At 44.0% G+C, this 20941-nt stretch overlaps 1 long non-coding RNA gene across 1 annotated transcript in view; it reads right to left on the bottom strand.

Annotated features, from left to right (window-relative positions):
• Nucleotides 1–9594, bottom strand: part of LOC138521093 (uncharacterized) — a 143047-nt gene extending 133453 nt beyond the window's left edge. Inside the window, exon 1 of the long non-coding RNA XR_011282932.1 lies at nucleotides 9470–9594. This is a non-coding gene — a long non-coding RNA (uncharacterized lncRNA). The remainder of the gene's footprint in view (nucleotides 1–9469) is intronic.
• Nucleotides 9595–20941: the final 11347 nt, after the last annotated feature.

The raw sequence follows: 20941 nt of genomic DNA, 5'->3' as shown, positions 1-20941 counted from the left end.
TGAATTGTAGCAACATCTTAACGTTATTCAAGGACATTTCTGTATTATCCTTGATATCAACCAAAGACATCACTCAAGTGAAACTGCCTGACCACCATAGACTGAACATGGCAGTCATTAATGTTCCATCATTAGTAGTTTATCACATGTTGTTAAATGAGAGTGCTTTATTGGAAGAGCTGGGGTTTAAAATTACTCCGTTCTCAAATCCAAACAGGGGCCTCTATTTGAATAGCTTTAAAAATATTTACTAGGTAAACTACGTTATGGTGGGTGAAATGGAGGGCATTGGTCAGAGTTTAAGGGAGGGGGCAAATGATAGCCCTGCATATTAGAGTCGGCCCACCTATCTACTTGCGACAAGCCGACCATTCTGGTAACCTGCTAAAAGACTCCAAAGAACCTGCACATTTGATCAACCAAAAACTCCATTATCTGACCATTCTCTAATTTTGCTGGGAAGCCCCAAGAAGTTTCCCAACTGTCTTTCTCAAAAGCTCACATTAGCATTATATCATGGAATATCAAAGGGTTTTGTAAGCTACTATCCTCTGGGATGGATATTTAACTATTTGTGTGGGAGCCTTGAGCTCTAATGGAGGTAGACCTTCTGGTGGCCTTTGCATTGCCCTGAGACATTGCTTGTGTCTTGAAGGGGCCTTGTTTAATGATACCACTAGATGGCTACTTGCTGTCGATATTACATTTAAATATGAGCCAACTGCTCAACACATTTTATTAATTAACATTTATTGGGATCCAGCACATTCAATGTTGACGTCATGCTTGCAAGCTTCACAATCGATTATTGAAATGTATAAGCTGAAATATCCAAATTCTGAAATGTTCTTGGTAGGTGACCTGAACTCCCATTGTCTGGGGATAGATATATTACCAGGCACTGAACATGAGAAACTGAATGTCCATCAACTTAAATTACGCGTACAAGGTCGAAAATGGATGGAATTCTGGGAGGGTTGGGGTTGCATGTTTTGAACGGTCACACACCTGGGGATTTCCCTCCAAGACCTACTTGGCCCAGGGACGAATGTATATCATGGATTGACTATATTGTAGCCTCAGAGACAATTTTTAAAGAAACCACTTATTTTGAGATTATACACTCAGATTTTAGTGACCATGACATCTTGGTCCTAAACATTGACCTTTTAGTTTGATCCCAAATTAAACCCCTTTGTAAAAGTCTAGTGGTGAATGCTGGTAAAAATAGGCTTGGTTGGAACCTTAGGAGTCTTGACTATTTCAGTAATTACATCAATCGCTTCTGGTCTACCACCACCCTACTAGATAAGTTGGGAACTCGCTATTGAGAACTTCCACTTTCTACTCGACAATGCTATGTCTAAATATTCTTCAAAGCACCCCAATACACACAGGTATAGCCGTTCCTAACCTTTTGGTAGGGAGGGTCAAGCAAGTAAGAACTCCATGCAAATGATGCTAGGAAAAATCAAATTACCTGGGCTAAGTGACAAATTAATTTGATTAAAAAAGAGAAGCAGAATTACAAGAATTGGACCATAGCACAAAAACATCTTCTAATTCAGGAAGAAGGGGAAATGATGCTGAATTCAATATTAAATAATTTAGCATTTATATAGTCCTACGAACACTCAGGTATCTGAGTGCTGCTTATTATTACCCACGTTGTGTGGTGCTCATTTATCTACCTCAGAAGGATGAAAGGCTGACTTTGACCCTACGTCTGCAGGCTCTGCACAGATGTCAAAGCCAGCGCTCTACTCGTTGTGCTATTGGACCGGCTCTGTCAAGTCAAAGCCTTTGCTCCTCTAAAGTAAACAAGCAATCAGGGGCCACCATCCAAGAAATGACAAACCCAATTCTGGAGGCAAATTGGGAGCTTTATTTTGAGGAAATTTTTAAAAAGCCCCAAGGTGCAGCCTTTAACCTTGGATATAGAGGGAAATGGGAATTGGATATCTCCGGGGGCACACTCCTAACCATAATAAAATCTGGCTCAAACTCTCGAGATACCAGTGTCAATGACCTATGTAATGCTATTATGAAACGTGACCCAGATCTTTGTTTGACTATGTTGCACTCTTTGTTCCAGGCTATCCTGAAAGGGAAAACATTACGAAAATCATGGGAGACAGCTATCATTATCCCCATTTTTGAATTAAATGCATTCACTGACTAATATGTTCTTTAGAATGAAGTTGATTCAAGCGAAAACGCATGTAGATTTCCTGTACTTTGATGTCAGGGAAGCCCTCCACATACATCAGCCTCAGAACCCTTTTGTGTGTGTGAAAGGCAAACTCTTTATGCAGCCGATGTGAACCAAATTTTTTCTTGAGGATCAACCCAATCCATTTGATATAACATTTATTTGGAATAACCCACTCTCGTTCTCAAATCCTCTTTGGTGATATTGATTCAGAGAAGGGCAAGATCCATTCTTTTTTTAAAGAGAACAATTGAAGCAGGATTATCTAGAGCCAGCATCCTAGCAAACTCCAAATAGATGGAATTTCTAGGGGGATTCAACATTTTAACATAAGCTTTCTTTTGACGCCACAAAAAGCGTGCAGACAAGCTTGACAAACCTAATTCAATGTGTATGCATGAATTTGGAACTGATTTAGCCAAATTTAACACCTGTTTCCAAATGCGCCCATGTACAGAATTTAATAGCTCATCGATGTTGAGCAAACACAGGTCCAAATTATACAAGATTATCAACTTGATCTTTAATAAGTAGAATTGAAGTGCAGGATTTAATGAGAATTTTCAAAATTTTTGATGGATTATTTTTAAAAGTGAAATCAAAGGACTAACTTTGGCTGTTAAGAAGTCACTCCAGTATTTTTTGGTGAAATTGTTGGTAATCTTAAAACCCAGGTATTTCAGCATGGAAATTTTATCCAGTTTGTGATTGTTGAAAGTCCATGAATAGCGACGAATTTATTTGTATCCTGACAGTATTAGAATCTTAGATTTACCTACGTTCGCACGTAGGTTATGGTGGGTTGCAAAAATGGAAAAAGCCTGTAGTTTATTTTGAAGCCCCAGTGGTGTTTTATCAAAGATTAAACTGTCATCGGCGTATGCTAACCAGTGTATTTGGAGATGTCCGAGTTTGACCGGATAGCATAATGTTTGTTCCCAAAGCGTTTCAATATCAACCAGATAAAGATTGAAAAGAGTGGAAGCAAGGCTGTAGCCTTGCTTCACCCCCGTACAGGTGAGAATTTCATGAGTAACATCACTCTGCCTGTTAATTCGGATCTTAAAATATATGTCAGTATGAAGAAGGGCCAGTAGCTGAATGATGTTTTCAGGGAAACCAAGTTTTCTTAGTTTACACCACAGCTTGTTGCGAATAACGCAGTCAAACGCTGAGCGTATGTCTGAGGATGCCATATAAATGTTGCCTAACTGATTTTTCTTGCAGGAATACAACATATGCGATAAAATAATCACATTGATGGATGTACCCATTTGTTTTCGGAAAACCAGTTTGATTCTGAGATAGAATATCATGTGCTTTTATAAATTGTTCCATCTCATTCAGAAGCAAAATTGTAAAGACTTTGTACGAACAGTCCATAAGGGCAATTGGCGTGTAATTTACTGGATCTGCCGGATTTCCCTTTTTGTAAATAGGCAAAATCAAAGCGATGTGCAACGAATGAGGAATAATGAAAATTATGATACCCACAAACATTCCAGGAAAATACCTGGATGCTATTTCAACTACTGTGACTGGTTCACAGTGGTGCTGTTCGTTACAGCATTAACTAAGTTGCCTAACCATGACCAATCCTTTATATTTGATGCAATAGCTGCTAACTGAACAATAGCATCCGAAGAAGCAGTGGATGATGTGACAACGTCACCAGTGATGCCAGAGAAGGCATCAGGTTGGGGTGGCACAAAATTCAGAAAATGAACAGCCCGCTTTTCATCATGCAATAAATTCATTTCAGCCCCAATTAAACAAAATCTGTTTTGAAATCCCAAATCTGTTTTAGGATGATGGATGAGGATATCTTACATATCATTCTGCCATTGTTAACATTAGCCAATTTCAATCACTCAACGTCATTCGAATTCAGAAGTCTTAACATAGGAATTTTGTGAAAGATTTTTAAAATAAATTCTCGATTCAGTCGTGCCACGCCATGTGTATTTGGATCACTACTCCAATCCAATACAGTAGCAGGATTCAGTATCGCTAAAGCCTCGTCTTCACATGAATAGGATTCCCCCTCACTCTCTCTCTCTCTCTTTTGTGCTATTCCCTGCGCGGTTCCCTCCATACCTATCGGACATTCGGGGATTGGAAGAACTGCATTTGGATGTGTATGCACGCAATCCAAATTGGATGCTCCCTTTGTCCCCAAAGTAAGCGGTTTAGCCTCTTTCGTCTTAGGCTCAATAATGGGACCTTTATTTATTTATTTGTATTTGTAAAGCGCACGTACAGCCCACAGGCATCGAGGCGCTGTTGCAGCAGTTGTCTTATTTGCACATATTTTTCTTAGTTACGTGAGTATGCTTGGCTCATGGTTATAGTGAGCAGGAGACATATGAAGGCGTTATTGCGAATGGAGATCATCATACAGTAGACATGATATGGCTCTCGGTTACAGTGAGCAAGATACATTTTAGGTGTGCAGAACACCCGTAGGCTGGTATGACAAATCAGCCATATTGAGATCCGCGAATCAAGGCCTTTAGGTGAACAGCATTGTTTGATAGCTTTCCTGAAAGCAAGGTGCGATTCAAGTTTTCTGGCTGGGGGAGGGAGGGCATTCCAGTGTGAGGCTGCCAGTACCGGAAAGCAGGAGCCTCCTGGTCGCATTCTCTTAGATTTAGGCACAGAAATCATGTTCGTGTAGGCTATTCTGGTAGGTCTGGTGGGTACCTGCTTAACAACTCTTTGTGCTTAGTATAGGGGGTGCACGGTTGTTGATGCACTTGTGTGTTAGAGCAAGGGCTTTAAAAACTATCTTCTCTTTAATGGGTAGCCAGTGAGCTTGCTTTCTGGTCTCCGAAATGTGTTCCCTTTTAGAGATGCCAGTAGCTGCCCTAAGGGCGTTATTCTGGACTATCTGCAGTTTGGAGTGGTTTTTGTTGGAGGTCCCTAGGAAGAGGGCATTACAGTAGTCTAATCTGGATCCGATTATGGCTCTTGCAATGGTGAGGCAGTTGGTCTTTTAGAGATAAGGTCTGGCTGCGTTAATTAGTTTGGAGTGATAGGCGGAGGTCGAGGCAATGGCATTGACCTGCCTATTCATCGAGAGGTCTGAGTCCAGGTAGATGCCCAGTGTCTTTACAGCTTGTGATACTGGGCTAAACGAGTGTTCAATAGTGAAGGAACTGTATTGTTTGTCAATTTTTTTGAATGTGGCCGGTGATCCTATTATCAGGAGCTCGGTTTTCTCCCCATTGAGGCATAACCAATTCTCGGCCATCCAGGTTTGGATAGTGGACTAGATGGCCTCGAGGGTGGCCGAATCGGCTCCATAGTCACCTGTGAGTGGGATGAGGACCTGTGTGTCATCAGCATAGTTGGTATATGTGATGCCCAAGGCGTCCAAGATTTGGAACAGGGGCCTTGTAAACAGGTTATAGAGGGTGGGAGAAATGCAGGATCCCTGTGGGACTCCACATTTGATGAGGCTTGGGAGGGCACAGGCTGAGTCCGAGAAGCCTTTCATAACCCTTTCCTGAAGGAACGAGGTGATCCAAGCAATGGCTGTAGTGGAAAAGTTGGCACTAGTGGACAAGTGGTGGCAGAGGGTATTATGGTCCACTAGGTCAAATGCTGCTGATAGATCAAGGAGCAGGAGAAGAGTGGGTTTGCCGGCGTCTCTCAGGTCATCCATTTTGGCAGTTTCGGTGCCATGTCCTGGACGGAATCCTGACTGCCTAAGGCTAAGCACATTATTTTCCTCCAAGAACTTTTGGATTTGCAGATAGGCTGCTTTGTCCATAATTTTTAGAAGGAAAGGGACTGCCGTGATGGGTCTATAGTTTCCTGGGATGGTAGGGTCAAGGGTCTGCTTTTTAAGGAGAGGGCGAACCCATGCTTCCTTGAGACTAGTGGGGACATGGCCGGATTGGAAAGAGGCTTTAATGAACGCTGTGATGAAGGGGAAAAGGGGGAGGGCGCATTCTTTGATAAGTTGAGCTGGGCAAGCATCCCCGTTGCAGGATGATGGTTTAATTGAGTTGAGGAGAGTGATAACCTCTTGTTCGCTCATGTCCTTGAACTCAAATGAGGGGGAGACAACGCTAGCAGAGGTCCAAGTATGAGATATCTGGTGACTCAGGGCTTGTTGATGGGCTAGGATTTTGTTCTGGAGCATGTTGAACTTGTCCAACATAGCCGTTTGGATTTTGTTGCACCAATCTTCATCCTTTTGGAGTTTTGGTGGGGGGGGTAGTGGGAGTTTCCAGCTCCCTGAAAATGGCAAAGATTTCCTTGGTGTCAGATTTTGCATTCGCTATCCTAGAGTTGAAGGAAGAGGCTTTTGCTTTAATAATTGCTGCTTTATATTCTTTGGATATAGCCTTGAAAGTGGACTTGGTGGCGTCATTGGTTTTTGCTTTCCAATGGGAGAGCGCTTTCCTTTTTTTGGCTCTGAGGTTGTATAGCTTCTTTGGAGAAGGTGTTGGAATGCTTGGACCGCTTGGCCTTTTTCAAGGTAAGGGGGGCGATAGCATCCACTGCCTGAGAGATGACCGTTTTAAACACTTCAGCAAGGGTTTCTGGGTCATTGGAGCCAGGGGCCTGGAGGGCCGGAACTAACAGATAGGGTGTAAGCCTTTCTTTAGTTAGTTGCCGGGCACTTCTTGCCATAGCAGCAGGTAGGGGGGGTCGGTTTGAGTTGGTTCTTGGAGACCTTAATTTCAAACATGATAGAATGGTGATCAGACCATGGAATGGGAGAAACGTCCGTGACTCTGGTGGAGCATGTGTGATGAGCAACTCAGTCGAGGGTGCAGCCTTTGCTACGTGTGGTTACTTTGATGGCCTGAGTGAACCCTAGGGTGGATAAGGCTTTGCTAAGGGAGGCTGCCTGGGTATCATTAGGGTCGTTGAAGCCCAGATTGAAGTCTCCTCGGAGAATGGATTGGGATGTTTTCTTTAAATTGTCTGAGAGAGCATGGATTAGTGCATCTTGGAAGTAGGTTGACCTGTATATCCTTGGTCGTTACAGGGTTTGACCCATTCGCCTGACTTGAATTTTCGTGGAGACCACTTTGATAGGATAAAAGAGGAGAGTTGTGTTTGTTTGCACCCTGCATTTAATGCCAGGCTTATGTGTTTAGGGAGTGAACCAGTTGCTTTTCCTTCTTCGTTGCACCCCACCTTGTCATTACGTTTTCCCTGCTGTTGTTTTGGAATTTGTTTCATTTTAATTACATTCGCTTTTTTCTTTTTGTTATAGCACTCTGGGTCAGCATTTACTTGTGGAAGCTGCAGCACAAATTTGCTTTCAGCATTTAGTTGATCCAGGTCTACCACACATTCATCCACAATCCGACCATCAGTCTCAGATTCCGCATTCTAATATGCGTTACTTTGGTGGTTTAAGATATTCGCATTGTCTTTTGAATTTTTTGTATTGTTTTTTTTTTTTTAGGGCAGGTGAGACTTTTTGCATTTTGTATGCGTTTTAGCGCCCTTAAATGTAAGCGTCTCTGCTTACGAGACATGAAGGGTACTTTTCTCAAACTCATATCCTCTGCGTCCGACCCACTACCCATACTGACATTTTGTGGAATTTCTTCCAAAGCATCCTCCTTCTGCTGATGTTGAAGTGCATGAACAAGTGCAGAAGGCCTATCCCCCAGTGCTGCAGGAGATGGAGCATAATTTTGTTCCAAGGGTAGACCAAGGTGACTAGACAAACGTGCTAAGTCACCAGCAATTTTAAAGAACATCTCCTCCATTCCGCCGTACTTTCCAACTTGGGGGCTTTGGGTTTGTTCATTGTATTAATTTTTACTAATTAACCTAACCTTCTTCTGTTCTAAGACCGCTTGTGAAAAAGATTGTGTCAAAAACAGAGCTGCATTCCCTCCATTTTCTGTTTGAGAACCCTTCACATTGGTTTCATGGCAATTTGTTTGAGAGGCACACTCAAGGGTGAAGTCCTTAGATGCATTAGTAGTGGGAATCACCTTGTTTAGAGTACCATATAGCATTCCTTCAATCTTACTAATGCTTGCCAAGATCTCCATGTTTGATTGTTTAAGAGCCCTTATTTCCAAATGCGTCAATTCATGTCCCTTGTCTAGGAGATTGATGATTCTACTTATGACAGGAATCTGCAAATCCATCCTCTCCAATGAATAGGCGACAGGAGATGGCCCTAAGAAGGTGTTAAGTGCAAGCTCATAGTTTATCCTCGGCGGGGTAGTTAAAGCAACAGGACTAGAACACCCACCCCTCTGTGGATTATTTGTGTGGTACATTTTTTTCGGAAGCCCCTTCAGTCTCTATTTGGAACATGGCCATCCTAAATGCTTTTAACTGGGCGATTGTCGACGGACTCAAATTCAAGTTACCAGTAACCTCACTATCCTCCACTTTGCAAACTGCAGGTAGGGTAGTAGCACGCGCCTCTTTTTCTGAGGCTAAGTGCAAGTGGACATGCTCCAAGGCACCATTTCTGCCTGTAGCTGGTGTCGAGGGACCTAAAGAGAGTCGCGCCCGCTTAGATAGTTCAGTCAAAACGGTAGCCCCCATCATAGAAATGTCCGAGATATGGTCGTTCATAGGGTTATTAGATTTAAGTGGAATATCTTGTCCAAGTAGCTTGACACTATCTCTCACACTTAAAAAGCTGTGCTGTATGAACAGTTCCCCATCATACATCTCATTAATTTGAAAGCATTTCTTTTTATTGGAGGCAACCCCCTCCTCGCTAGCGCTTGCACAGGCACCTTTATCCAAATTGACATCAAAAGTCTTCTTGATACTGAAGTCATGCGAACTGGTTGAAGCCTTGGTACAGTCCTTACTTGGGTCATTATGAAGATCAAATGGATCTTCTACTTCTTTAATGATGTGCTTTGACTTCTCTGCTAACTTAAACACACCTTCCTTAATTATGGTTGCTATGGGTTTATTCTGTTTGCCACTGCGCGTATTGCTCGCCATTATGCCTATGTCACAGAATGACCCTGTGTATTTCGCTTGTAAATGAGCTGCCTCCTCGTGTTAATAGTGTAATTGAAAGTGCACACAGAGTATATTAGCACAAAGCCACAACACAGACTTTGTATGAAAGGTAGCGTTTTACGTTGTATTCCTGATACGCTCTCAACATCAGGTAATGCAACGTAGAAACAGTGAAATGTCACGCTTGGTTTTATCCGCTTGTGCTGATAGTCAGCCTAACTTGCGAGCATGTGGATTCTAAATACCAGCACTAACACCTACCGTGCAATAAGCACGCAGTACCTTATCTGAAACCAGCTGGAGTTGCAGGCTCTTGGAAGCAGCTCACACGCTCCTCAATCATAAGATCGGAAAGCCTGGCCTGCTGCTCAGCTGCGCTGCGAGCAGCGGAGAGCAGACAGCCCACTTCCGGCCCACTTCCTCAGAGCGCGCGTGCGTCTCTTCTTATCCTGTTTGCATAAAAAGGGGCGTGGCCAACAAGCAGTTGCTAGTGTAGCACGCAGTCTGTAGCAGAGAGTCTCCTCGACAGCAGACAGCCCACTTCCGGCCCACTTCCTGGGAGCGCGCGCCTTGTTTGATGTTGAAAGCAGAATCTTCACTAAATGTGTCTTAAAAAAGCTCGAAGGACGGATCTCTCTCACAGGGAGATTCTCCAAATTTCAAACAGGCTTTAGGAAGCTATTGGCACTGACGCGAGTGGATTATTGATCCAGTCCCTCATTGATCTATCCTGCTGCAAAGGGAAATACCGGGTTTACAGGGCTTGTGTAGATCTGTCCGTAGCCTTCAATATGGTTGATAGAGAGAGAGATTATGGGTGAAACCTTTGGAGTGGGATATTCCCAAAGACTTTTTAGATATTCTCACTCAACTACATGCCAACTCTACAGTAAGAGTGGGATTGAACAACAAGGGTGATGTAACCAACCCAATGAAGGCGGCCCGCAGAGTAAGACAAGTATGCACATTTGCAGCATGCTTATTTAATCTTTATTTTGTGGATTTGGGAGACTTCCTGAGTAATACTGGTTTAGTTGCCCCGAGGATAGAGGGTGAGTCCTGCTCTTGGGTGGTATTTGCGGATGATGTTATCCTTTTGGATACGACACACGTGGGGCTACAGAAAGTTCTAACTCAATTTGAGATATTTGTGGCCATAAATAGGTTAGCAATTAATCCATCCAAATCCATGATAATGTCCTTCAGTGGTGGGGGGGGGAAGCCCTCTAACTTCATTTAGCGATTAGACCAAACTGAGTTAAGGGTTTCTCAGTCAGCAAAATACCTCAGCATAATCTTAGTAAGGTCTATAGATATCAAGACTAGGAGAGAACTCCTTTGGGCCAGAGAAAAAAATATGCAGCCCAAATGAAACATCTTAAGAGCAAATATTGTCGCTTTAGCATCCTCCCACTGGTAACATTTTACCAGAGTAAGATAGTGCCACTCCTTCTCTATGGTCTGGAACGGGGTAGCAAATGAAAGAATAGATCTGAGTAACTTAGAAGGATTGATCTGGCGAAGAGCATTGAGTCTCCCTAATTGCGTTCCCGTCATCATTCTGCGCTTTGAGCTAGGCTTAAGCTCCATAAAGTCTGTAGTACACATAGAAAACGGATGTTACATAGGAAACTCTTGACCCCCTGATGTGGTCTTGTTATACATGTTCATGGGGAAGACTATTGCACAGTCAACTAAGGGGCCAACTCTCCCATTTAGAGACAACTGTATCAACATGATGGCACGCTATGGGATAAATACAGAAACCCTCATTCAGAACCCAGACAAAGCTAAAGTGAAAATCCTTCAGGTGGATTGGATTACAACTAGTGATGCTAGGTCGGCCTATTCCTCATAATGCAGACATTAATAAGAAGCCAAAGAAACATGGAGGCGTTTTAAAATATCTTATAATATGCTCTGACTCCTGTCGAAGCGATAGCATTATGAGAATGAGGTTCAATCTTTTACCTACAAAAGAAATACTGTACGAAAGAGGGACAATAGACAACTTTGTCGTTTTTGTGGGTTGGAATTGGTATCATTAAAGCATCTGTTGATTGAATGTCGAGAACTGCAAATATTGAGAATAGAGTTATTCAGTACTTTTGTACATTGACTAGCATCATTAAATGAAGAGTACCTTTGGCAGTACCTTCTGGAATGAAGAGTGACTCCACTTCTGATTAGAATTGGTTCATTTATTAAATATGTGAATCTGTGGCCTTGATACTTTGGATCTTTTATGATTTTAGAATTACCAGAATTATGAAATGTTGGTTTCAAATATGTCTATTGATTTATTGAATTATTTTTTCCCTCTTTTAATAGTTTGATATGTTTGTATAAGGTTTAAATAAACCTTGTACAATAAAAAAAATTTAAAAAATATCCTAATGCATCGGATGTTGGGGTAATAATGAGTAGGAAACTGGGAGAGACTGAACACCCCATTGCCTTCATTCAGGATAGATGGAATTTGGAAACGCATGAATCATGGGACAAGCGGTAGCATTATTTTACCATATTTTGTCAAAGGCTGTCGGAGCCGGTGCCGTGTTAACTGATATAACAGGTAGGATGGAAGCAAAGCCATGACCAGAGATACAATTGTGCATTAATGTCAAATATTAAGGGAGAAAGACAAAAATAAAGCAGGGGTTAAAAAACAGGAAGATGCGAAGTTGGTGCAGAAAAGAATTATCAAAATACGCCAAAGAGGGAGCGGTATTGACAAACAATGAGGGAGCGACAGCACAAATCGTGCAGCTACCACAGCAGATTGATGTGGCATATGCCATGGATCAGAACAGGTATACTGTTATGCCGAGAGGCAGAGGGAATGGTCCTTGAGGGGGATTTCAAAGCCCTCAAGGAAGGGGAGGATTTAATGGTGGACAGCCACCGCAATGTTGGAGTTGTAGTAAATTAGGACATTTAGCTAGAGCATGCAGAAGTAAGGGAGGCATGCAACAATAGAATTGGCAATCTCCAAGAGGGGGATGGGATTTGCTCCACAGTATAATACAGATTCACAGCTATATTATGCCCAAGATCACACGCAAACCCAGATATATGTACTGCAAGCAGAGCGAATACAACAAGTCCCAATGCAGCTGCAGTCGCCACAAGGGCAACAACAGCAAGTACCTATACAGATGCAACAGGCACTGATACAAGTACAATTTATTCCAATGCACCAGACAGGTGCATCACAATGGCGCATGGATATAGGAGAAACGCAAGTACCCACACCCAAAACGGAGAATATGATTGGTGAGAGGAAAACCTTTCACTGGTACGGGGATGGAGGACCTGATGTGTCCAGTGATATCTGTAGCACCGGACCCCAGAGTGCAACCAAGGATCAAGGTGACGATGGGAGGCAAGACGTTTTCATTTCTTGTGGACACTGGAGCAACTCGTTCCTGTGTCCGTGAGGGAAAATATCCAATGTCAGGCATGTCATGAATGCAAAAGATATTTTCTGGGGCAATGAATTAACTTCCATTTACAGTCAAAAAACCCAATTTCTAGAAGTGCACACGACATGTGTATGCCATTATTATACTCTAGACAAACGCTGGTAAACATACTAGGCCGTAAATTGATGACGAAACTTAACATGACGTTATCTTTCACTGACAAAGGGATGGTGTGTTTTTCTCCAGAAATAGATCATGTAAATGTGAGGGAGCTCATACTAGCATTTTCAGGAAAGAAAGTTCTACAACAAGTACAAAAGTATTTTTGTATGGAGTGACCATCTTATTTTCATGGTTGCCTAAATTGATTGCCAAGCTATTGAGGATACCTGATATGTTTTTTTTCAGGCCAGAGATTCCTATGGATGACAAGGAAAGGCAAATGATACATTTGGAACTAGAAGCAGCAATAGTAAGAGAAGAACGAGTAATGCTTCATGGGATAGACGATGAGGGAAGTTTGACAGATTTGATGGACGAGGAGCTATTTACGGATGACTATTCGAATGAGGAAGTAGTATTTTTCATAAATCTTACTTATTGGAAAAATGCTGAGAATGTAGAAATACCACAGGAAATGGCATTGGTAAAAAAGAAACCGCCATTTTTTCAGGAAGACTTGGAAAAAGTACCAAGTATCTTATGTACTACAAGTCCATATGACGTGGGTTTACTAAAAAAGGAGTAAGAGTGGCAAAGATAAAGCTTAAACCAGCAGCAATTCTGCCACGTGCAAAACAGTATCCCATGTCTAGGGAAGCGGATGAAAGTATATTCAAAACCATATCTGCTTTAATGAAACAATGTATTATGGTACTGTAAGGGAGGCATCTTATCACTAGTAGACACTGACACAAGAGTTGCAAGTTTCAAAACCTTTATTGTTAAATTCAAGGGGTTTGGAAAAACTCCTGTATGGCCTTATAACTAAGATGGGGGTAATCTCGACTATCAAATAATAAAGAAACAGCCCTAGTCAGTCTTAGTCAAGCAATAAAGGCTTATACTAACAGAAACCTAATGCCTGCCCTCACTCTGATACACTCTAATGCAATATAGGGATATGTATCTACAAAATGAAAAATCTGTGATGAAACGAAATGTCAGAATGGCGATACAAATCAGTAGTAATTCTCGTCTGCAGGCTATATAGCATGGGGTTAGATGGAAAACAGGATGGATGAACACACTTTGGCTTGCGAACACAGGAAACTGTCTCTTCCCTCCAGAGCCTTCTTGGCCTTTCAAGTCTGAGCCACAAGTTCACAGGTTTAACCTCTCGGGTCCCTCTCACTCAAGTCCAGGTCATCCTTTAAGCTTCTAGACAGTTTCAGCTAAACAGTTTCTAGGTATAGTATTTGATCACTGTTTACTATACGGTCCCCTCAATCGGGCTCAAACCTTTTTTCCATGGTGGGGTTCCCTTCCCAGGCTTTCTTCACATTCCACACTATAGGTTCCCCTCAGTCAGGCTCAAACCTCCTTTCGTATTTTGATTTTCACTGTTGAAGACTTTCGAAACTGGTAGGATGTTCGCTCTCACCTCCACATGACCACATTGACCCTCCTTTCTTTCTTTACTTCCACTTTACATATTTTCCTTCAGTTCCAATATCTTTTGGAAAATGTACTTGTTACGTATGACTTGCTTTTCAAAACGGGTCTCCCTCTATTGGTCTCAGACCCTCCTTTTACTTTTACACACGGGTCTCCCTCGGTCAGGCTCGGACCCTTCTCTTGCTTTTCACACATGTCTTCCTCAGTCAGGCTTGGACGCTCCTTTAGTTCTCTAGCCAAATTTAACAAAACAAAGTTCAACAGTTGAGAGCTTTTCACTTAACGTTCATCTGTTACTTCCTGCTGCCTCTACAGCTTTAAAACATTGACAGAGACTTTTGATTGGGCAATCTCACTTCGCCACCACTCTGCTACTTTGTATTTTGTATTCACAGTTCTTAATAAATGGATTCACTTTCTCTCGCAGCTGATCGGCGCTCACGTAAACTTCATCCATTGGATACTGTTGCAAGCATTTCAAGTAAACACAGATCGGGCTTTCATTGCTTCCTTCAACTCACTGTTTGTGTTAAGATGCTTTCCGTCTTTCGTGCCTTTGATGTAGGAGTCAAGGTTGTTACCACTGTCACTTCTGAAGTTCCCCAACTCTGTCGGTCACCGGGGAGGGTGGCTGGTAACCTTGTAGCACTTGGAACACTCTTTCTCCCTTCCATCTATGCTGTCATGCACAATCCTCACAGACTTTCGGCAATGAAGTCTCTGGCTTCCTGCCCTTTTGAATCAACCCCTCAGTTTGTCACTGTCCTTCACCTTGTTCACCATAGGCCAGGAGGGACTGCTCCTTCTCGTGCACTGCCTTGCTCCAAGTGTATCTCAATGTTCCACTTTTTAACCATGTGGGAAGAGTTAGTAGGTATTAGGTGTGCATGATTAAAGCCAAGTGCCTGACCCTGCCTGATCTTGTTAGAGGGACGTGTCCAATGTATTGCATGGGTGGTAATCCTTTCAGCCTTAGACCTCCTCTTCCTCAGCTCAGTGTTTGTGTAGGAAAGGGGGGATCTGGGAAGTTGGAATATCCCATAAAATAGGATTGGAAAGGCGGTTATACCGCGTCTCACCATTGGGTGTCCTCCCCCACTCTCGAGGACCCCTCACCTAGGTGATCCTCCCACACTTGTCCACCCCCAGGGTCTGGATCCAAAGGAGATGGCCATGCCCTCGCCACCTGAGCAAGGGATCCTTGGGGACTGGGCAGGGAAACTCTCTGGTTTTTCACAGTACCATCTGATTTCTCCTGTGACACGGCCGTGTACCCTGTCAAAAAAATCAACGGGGGGTTGGTGAGATTCATCCAGGACTTGAGACCCCTAAAAAATATAGTCAAAGCAGAATTTCCTTTAGTTTCAAATCCTGAAGGGGCTGGGTCTTTGATTACAGTACATATAGTCAACCACTTTTAAAAGGACGTAAAGAGGCACAGATGACCAAAAATAAATTAATATGTACAGAAGATATGACTGAAGGGTTTCATGATTTGAAAAAGGCGATCAGCACAGCCCTGTGTTTGGGATTCAAAATTACAGTGAATAATTTTACTTCATCGCTCATTCAAATGGAGAAGTCATGAATGACAGCAGTGCTCACACAGAAAACAACATTAGGACATGGTCATAAACCATTGGTTTATTATAGGTTTTTTAATTTTTTTTTATTTTATTGGCATTTAATGGTTAAAGAAATCAAACCTTTTAGCCAGTTCATCAGATCCATTAAACCCATATCTCCTTATTCATAAGTATTATCCAACCTTTCATCTCATTACACAATTACAATACAGGTTCGTCTATCTTCTTAAAAATATCAAGCACAAATTTCACGAATGCCAACGTGATAGAGTCTCTCTCTTCCATCAATAGAATCTTCCACCATTCCTTCCTAGATCGATGTCCATGCTTCTTAATTACCTCAGCCATGAAAACTGTCCTTAGTTCTGTTACTGCTGGACATACCATAACCATATGGAAAAGCGACTCACATAATTTTGTGTTTTTGCACAAACGACATTCCAACTTACCCCCTCCTTCTTTACGAGGGGCCAAAAATAAGTCTTATTCTCAGAAACTGTTGCCTAATATACCAGTTAGGAAAAAGACACAAATATTTTGGCAGTACATTCAAATTTCTTTCTTCTCCCGATGATTTTCCATACAATTTGAGGAGCTCCCATGAGTCTGGATCCAATCTCTTCTATACAGTTTCAATTTTACTTTGTCTAGAGTTTGCATCAACATACTCATTGTTTCTCCTATTTCGATGAGAGTCATATTATTGGCTTTTTCCCATTTCTTTAAAGCGTGCTCAGAATTTGAAGTTAATGCTTTTTGTAGGGTTTTGTAACCACCCTTTGGATTTACGTCCATACATTTCCTTAAAGGTAGGAGGGTTTTCCACTTCACTATTGCTCTCAACAAAGTCAATCGCAATTCCATTCTGATAGCAAAGTAATGACAAAGATGTGGGAGATACTTGGGGTCAAAAGGAAACTACACATTGCCTACCGGCCATCCTCTAGTGGTGGAGTTGAGAGATACAACAAAACTATTGTGAGCATATTAAAAAAGTTTGTGGCAGATTCTGGGCCAAGTTGGGACATTCGATTACCCCTTGTCCTGATGGCCATCAGATCTACCCCTTCTTATGCAACAAAAATGTCTCAGTTTGAGCTGATGACTGGATGAAAGATGGTGCTACCCCAGCATCTGCACTACAGAACCCAACATCAAACCTTGATAAATGCCTCCACAACTCATGAGTATGTTGAGAATCTGAGAAAACACCTTCAACATGCTTTTGCCTATGCTCAGAGGAATATAGAAAGATCTTCAGACAGTATGAAGACAACTAGAAAAGAACATCAAGTAGGAGACCGGGTCTACTTGGACAATTTCCAAAGGAACCAAGCCAAAGAGTGCAAATTCCTCCCAACTTGGCGGGGTCCTTTTGAAATTGTGGACAGAAACTCACCAGTGTCCTACAGAATCTGCATCCCCAAGGGCTGTTTGGCAGAAGGGGAAGACAAGTCGGTCCACATCAACCAGCTGAAAAGTTGCCATTCCAGGCATACTTTGTGGCAATTAGAGGAGCCAGTCGGAAACCCAGAGGGGGAAATACCGGATCCTTTAAAGAATCCACCTTTAAAACCATTAGTAAATATAGGCGCGGAATATTGTAAATTGTCTTCAATGTATGCATCTGCCCCACTACACCCTCGGGGAGTAGTAGTGGGGAAATGTCCATAACCATGCCCTGTTCTGTCTCCTAGCATTGGAACTAAGAAATTCTAATCACCAAGGAGGACCACTTGGGGACCGGGAGGAAAGACCCAGGGAGCCCGGAGTATTGCTCCATACTCCCAACCAGAACCGGCGAGGAGAGTGTGTGTATCCAGCACTGATGGGAGAAGCAGCTGAATTTCTCCACCTGGACCAAAGAAAAAAAAAGAACATCCCAATCTCCCGATTTCCCCTTGACGGGCGGTCAAACTCAAGTCGGGAGGGGGGCTCTGGGGGATGTTTTGACCCACTTTTGCTCTGCTATGCTACCTCACTCTGCTATGATAGTGCCAGAAATAGCAAAATGGCCGCGAACCCCTTGTGCGCACCAAAATCCCTGAAAATTGTGCTTTTCAACGCACAAAAAGATGGCTGTCCAATCTGCCACGCATATTGTCAGTGGTGGAACAGAGCTCTCACTACCGGAATGTGTCACTGGGCCCCAAAACAATGGAAAGTGGAGTGCAGAAGGAAAAAGCGGTGCCTTGCTAAATGAAACCCCAAATCTTGCTTTAAATCACCTTTTCTTTGTGCTGAAACTTCAGAATGCCGGTACAGAACACCTTTCAAATACTCAAAATTCTTGCTAGGTGCTACAATCCACTTAGATTAAGAAACCATAGTGAACTTACAAGGTCTTGAAAAGACAAAAGCATAAAGAGATTTTCACAGCAAAAGTGGCCTGTCTGTGGATCAGTCAAAAATCTCTGTGCAGCAGAGGGCTGCTGGGATGACAGCTGTCAGGGGCCTGCCTGATTAAACTTTAACATGTATAAACTGAAATCAACTGTTTGCAATCTAAGAGGCCTCTTACTGATAGTAACCCATATTGAATTGTTTGGATCCATGGTTTAAAATCCTCAATTTGAATTCTAGTTGTCATTTGATACAACAAATTTGTTTTGTGCTAACGAAAAAAGCCACAGAATTTAACAATTAAAGTAAACCTGGCTGAAGCTGCCAAACTGGAATAGCAGGTTTCTCACAGAAGGAAAGTCTTTCCCCCCGACAGGAAATCACTGAGAAGTATTGATTACAGGGAAGAAAAGAACCTGGTCTACAGAGGCAAAAAGGAACAATGGCCAGCTCCAGTTCAGGAAATGCGAAGTGCGAAGACAGTCGTAAATGGCCTCTGCAAGAAACAAACATGGGGGATGGCTCCTGGGCTTCCAGGGAGTGACCAAAGGGGTGAAGCTAACCAACCATTTGTTGCTTAAAAAGGACAAAGGACACATTTTAAAAAGACTGATAACTTACTATGTAAAATTGTGAAAAATATAAAAATAACAGAAGTGTTAATGTAATTTCCGGCTGCACGGGTGAAGAGGTGCCAGAACTGCGTGACATGTTCTGGACAGAAATGGCAAGAAATATGATTTTATGCAAAATGTATTTCCGCTAGAACTGTGAAACTTTATACACTTATTTCCATGTTAAAAACGCACACTTGCTGAAATTTGCTTAACCCTTTAAGTGCCAAGGACGAGGTATCTCGTCCTTGGAAGTGCACACGCAGTGCCAAGGACGAGATAGCTCGTCCTTTTTGGCACCTTGTTTTGAGCGATCCCTGCAAAGCAGGGATCGCTCAAAACTGTAATCCAACCCCCGGGCTATGTGAGGGGGAGGTCCCCCCTCACTGCCCGGGGGTTGGATTTCCTTCAGTTTCACGCCGACGTGCGTGACGCACGTCGGCGTGAAACTGAAAGTAATTCCAACGCAGCAGCCATTTTCGGCTGCTGCGTTGGAGAGAGAAGGTGAGTCTCCTTCTTCTTCCGCCTCGATCTCCGGCTGTATTTCAAGCCGGAGATCGAGGCGGGTACCGTTGGAAAGGGGAGATTCTCCCCTTTCCAACGGTACCCATTGTGTGGCTTTGTTGCTCGCGGATCGGGCGCAGGGCGCCTCGATCCGCGGGCAGCAACGTCACGGATCAAAGCAGATCCTTTTGTGACGCGTGGGGGAGGGGGGGCTGCTTACTAGGTAAGCGGCCCCCTTCCCCCGTGGCCCCAAAGCATGGGGCCACAGCGCCAGGGACCCCTGGGGGCAGATGATCACTGCCCCCAGGGGTGGGGGGGGGGGGGGGAAAAAAAAATCGAGGGAAGGAGGGAGGTGGGAGGGGGTTTTGGGCCCTGGGGCCCACTGGGCCACCAGGGATTGAGCTAAAAGTGGTGTCCCTGGAAAGGGGACTTTCTCCCCTTTCCAGGGACACCACTCATATGCCGCATTGCTGGTCACGGATCAGCGCAGAGCGCTGATCCGTGACCAGCAACCCACTGAACCACCATGGATCTGTTTGTGAGTTGGGGGGGAGGGGGGCTGCTTCAGGTAAGCAGCCCTCTCCCCCCCCCCCGGCCCCCAAAGCATGGGGACACATGAAAATGTACCCTGGGGGCAGATGGCTGGCCATCTGCCCCCAGGGAAATGTATAAAAGAAAACGTGAAAATAATCCGAGGGATGGGGGGAGGTGAGAGGGGGTTTGGGGTCCTGGGGCCCACTAGGCCATCAGGGATTGAGCAGAAAGTGGTGTCCCTGGAAAGGGGACTTTCTCCCCTTTCCAAGGACACCACATATGAGGCATTGCTGGTCACGGATCGGCGCAGAGCGCTCGATCCGTGACCAGCAACCCACTAGACCACCATGGATCTCTTTGTGAGGTGGGGGGTGGGAAGGGGGCTGCTTCAAGTAAGCAGCCCTCTCCCCCCTCCCGACCCCAAAGCATGGGGGCACGTGTATGTGAACCCTGGGGCAGATGGCTGACCATCTGCCCCAAGGGAATGTAAAATAAAAAATAAAAATGAAATGATGGGAAACAGGGTTGGGGGAAGGGGTGGGGGCCACTAGCCACCATGGATTTTTTACTGAATGAAAGGGAGGGGGTGTCCCCCCATAGGGGGGGGGGTGCCCCCCCAACCAAAGTAGAAAGGGGGCACCCCTTGTAACCCTCCCTGGGGGCAGATATCTGTTCCTAGGAAGGGCCATCTGACCCCAGGGAGGGATGCATGAGGTGGGGCCCCCCCTATCTGCCCCCAGGGAGGGTTGCATGAGGTGGGGCCCTCCATTTGGGGTGGGGGGGGGGTTGAGGGCCACCCCCCGTTGCGGTACATCATGCGCTGCCAATTTAGGGTGGCCCTCAGCCCCCCCTAAAAAGCAGCCTGTGGTTTTGTAATTTTTTTTTTGTTTACCCAACTTAGCTTGGTGCAGATGGCCACATTAGTGTGGCTATCTGCCCCCAGGGTGCCCAAACCCTACTGCCCCATCTATTGGGGGTCCAGCCCCACCTTTTGGGGTGGCCCTCTCCCCCCTCACCCCAAATGGAGGTGGGGTGTACCTCACGCAGCCGTTTGGAGGAGGCCCAGGGAGGCCTGCATGAGGTGTGTCCCCCAGCCATTGGGGGTGGGGTGGGGGGGGGCACCCCAAAAGC

Source organism: Ambystoma mexicanum, chromosome 13 (genome assembly GCF_040938575.1).
Source record: "Ambystoma mexicanum isolate Mex_15411 chromosome 13, UKY_AmexF1_1, whole genome shotgun sequence".
NCBI classification, from domain to species: Eukaryota; Metazoa; Chordata; class Amphibia; order Caudata; family Ambystomatidae; genus Ambystoma; species Ambystoma mexicanum.
The sequence above is the reverse complement of the archived record's forward strand: the minus strand, read 5'-3'. Positions and strand labels throughout refer to the sequence as shown.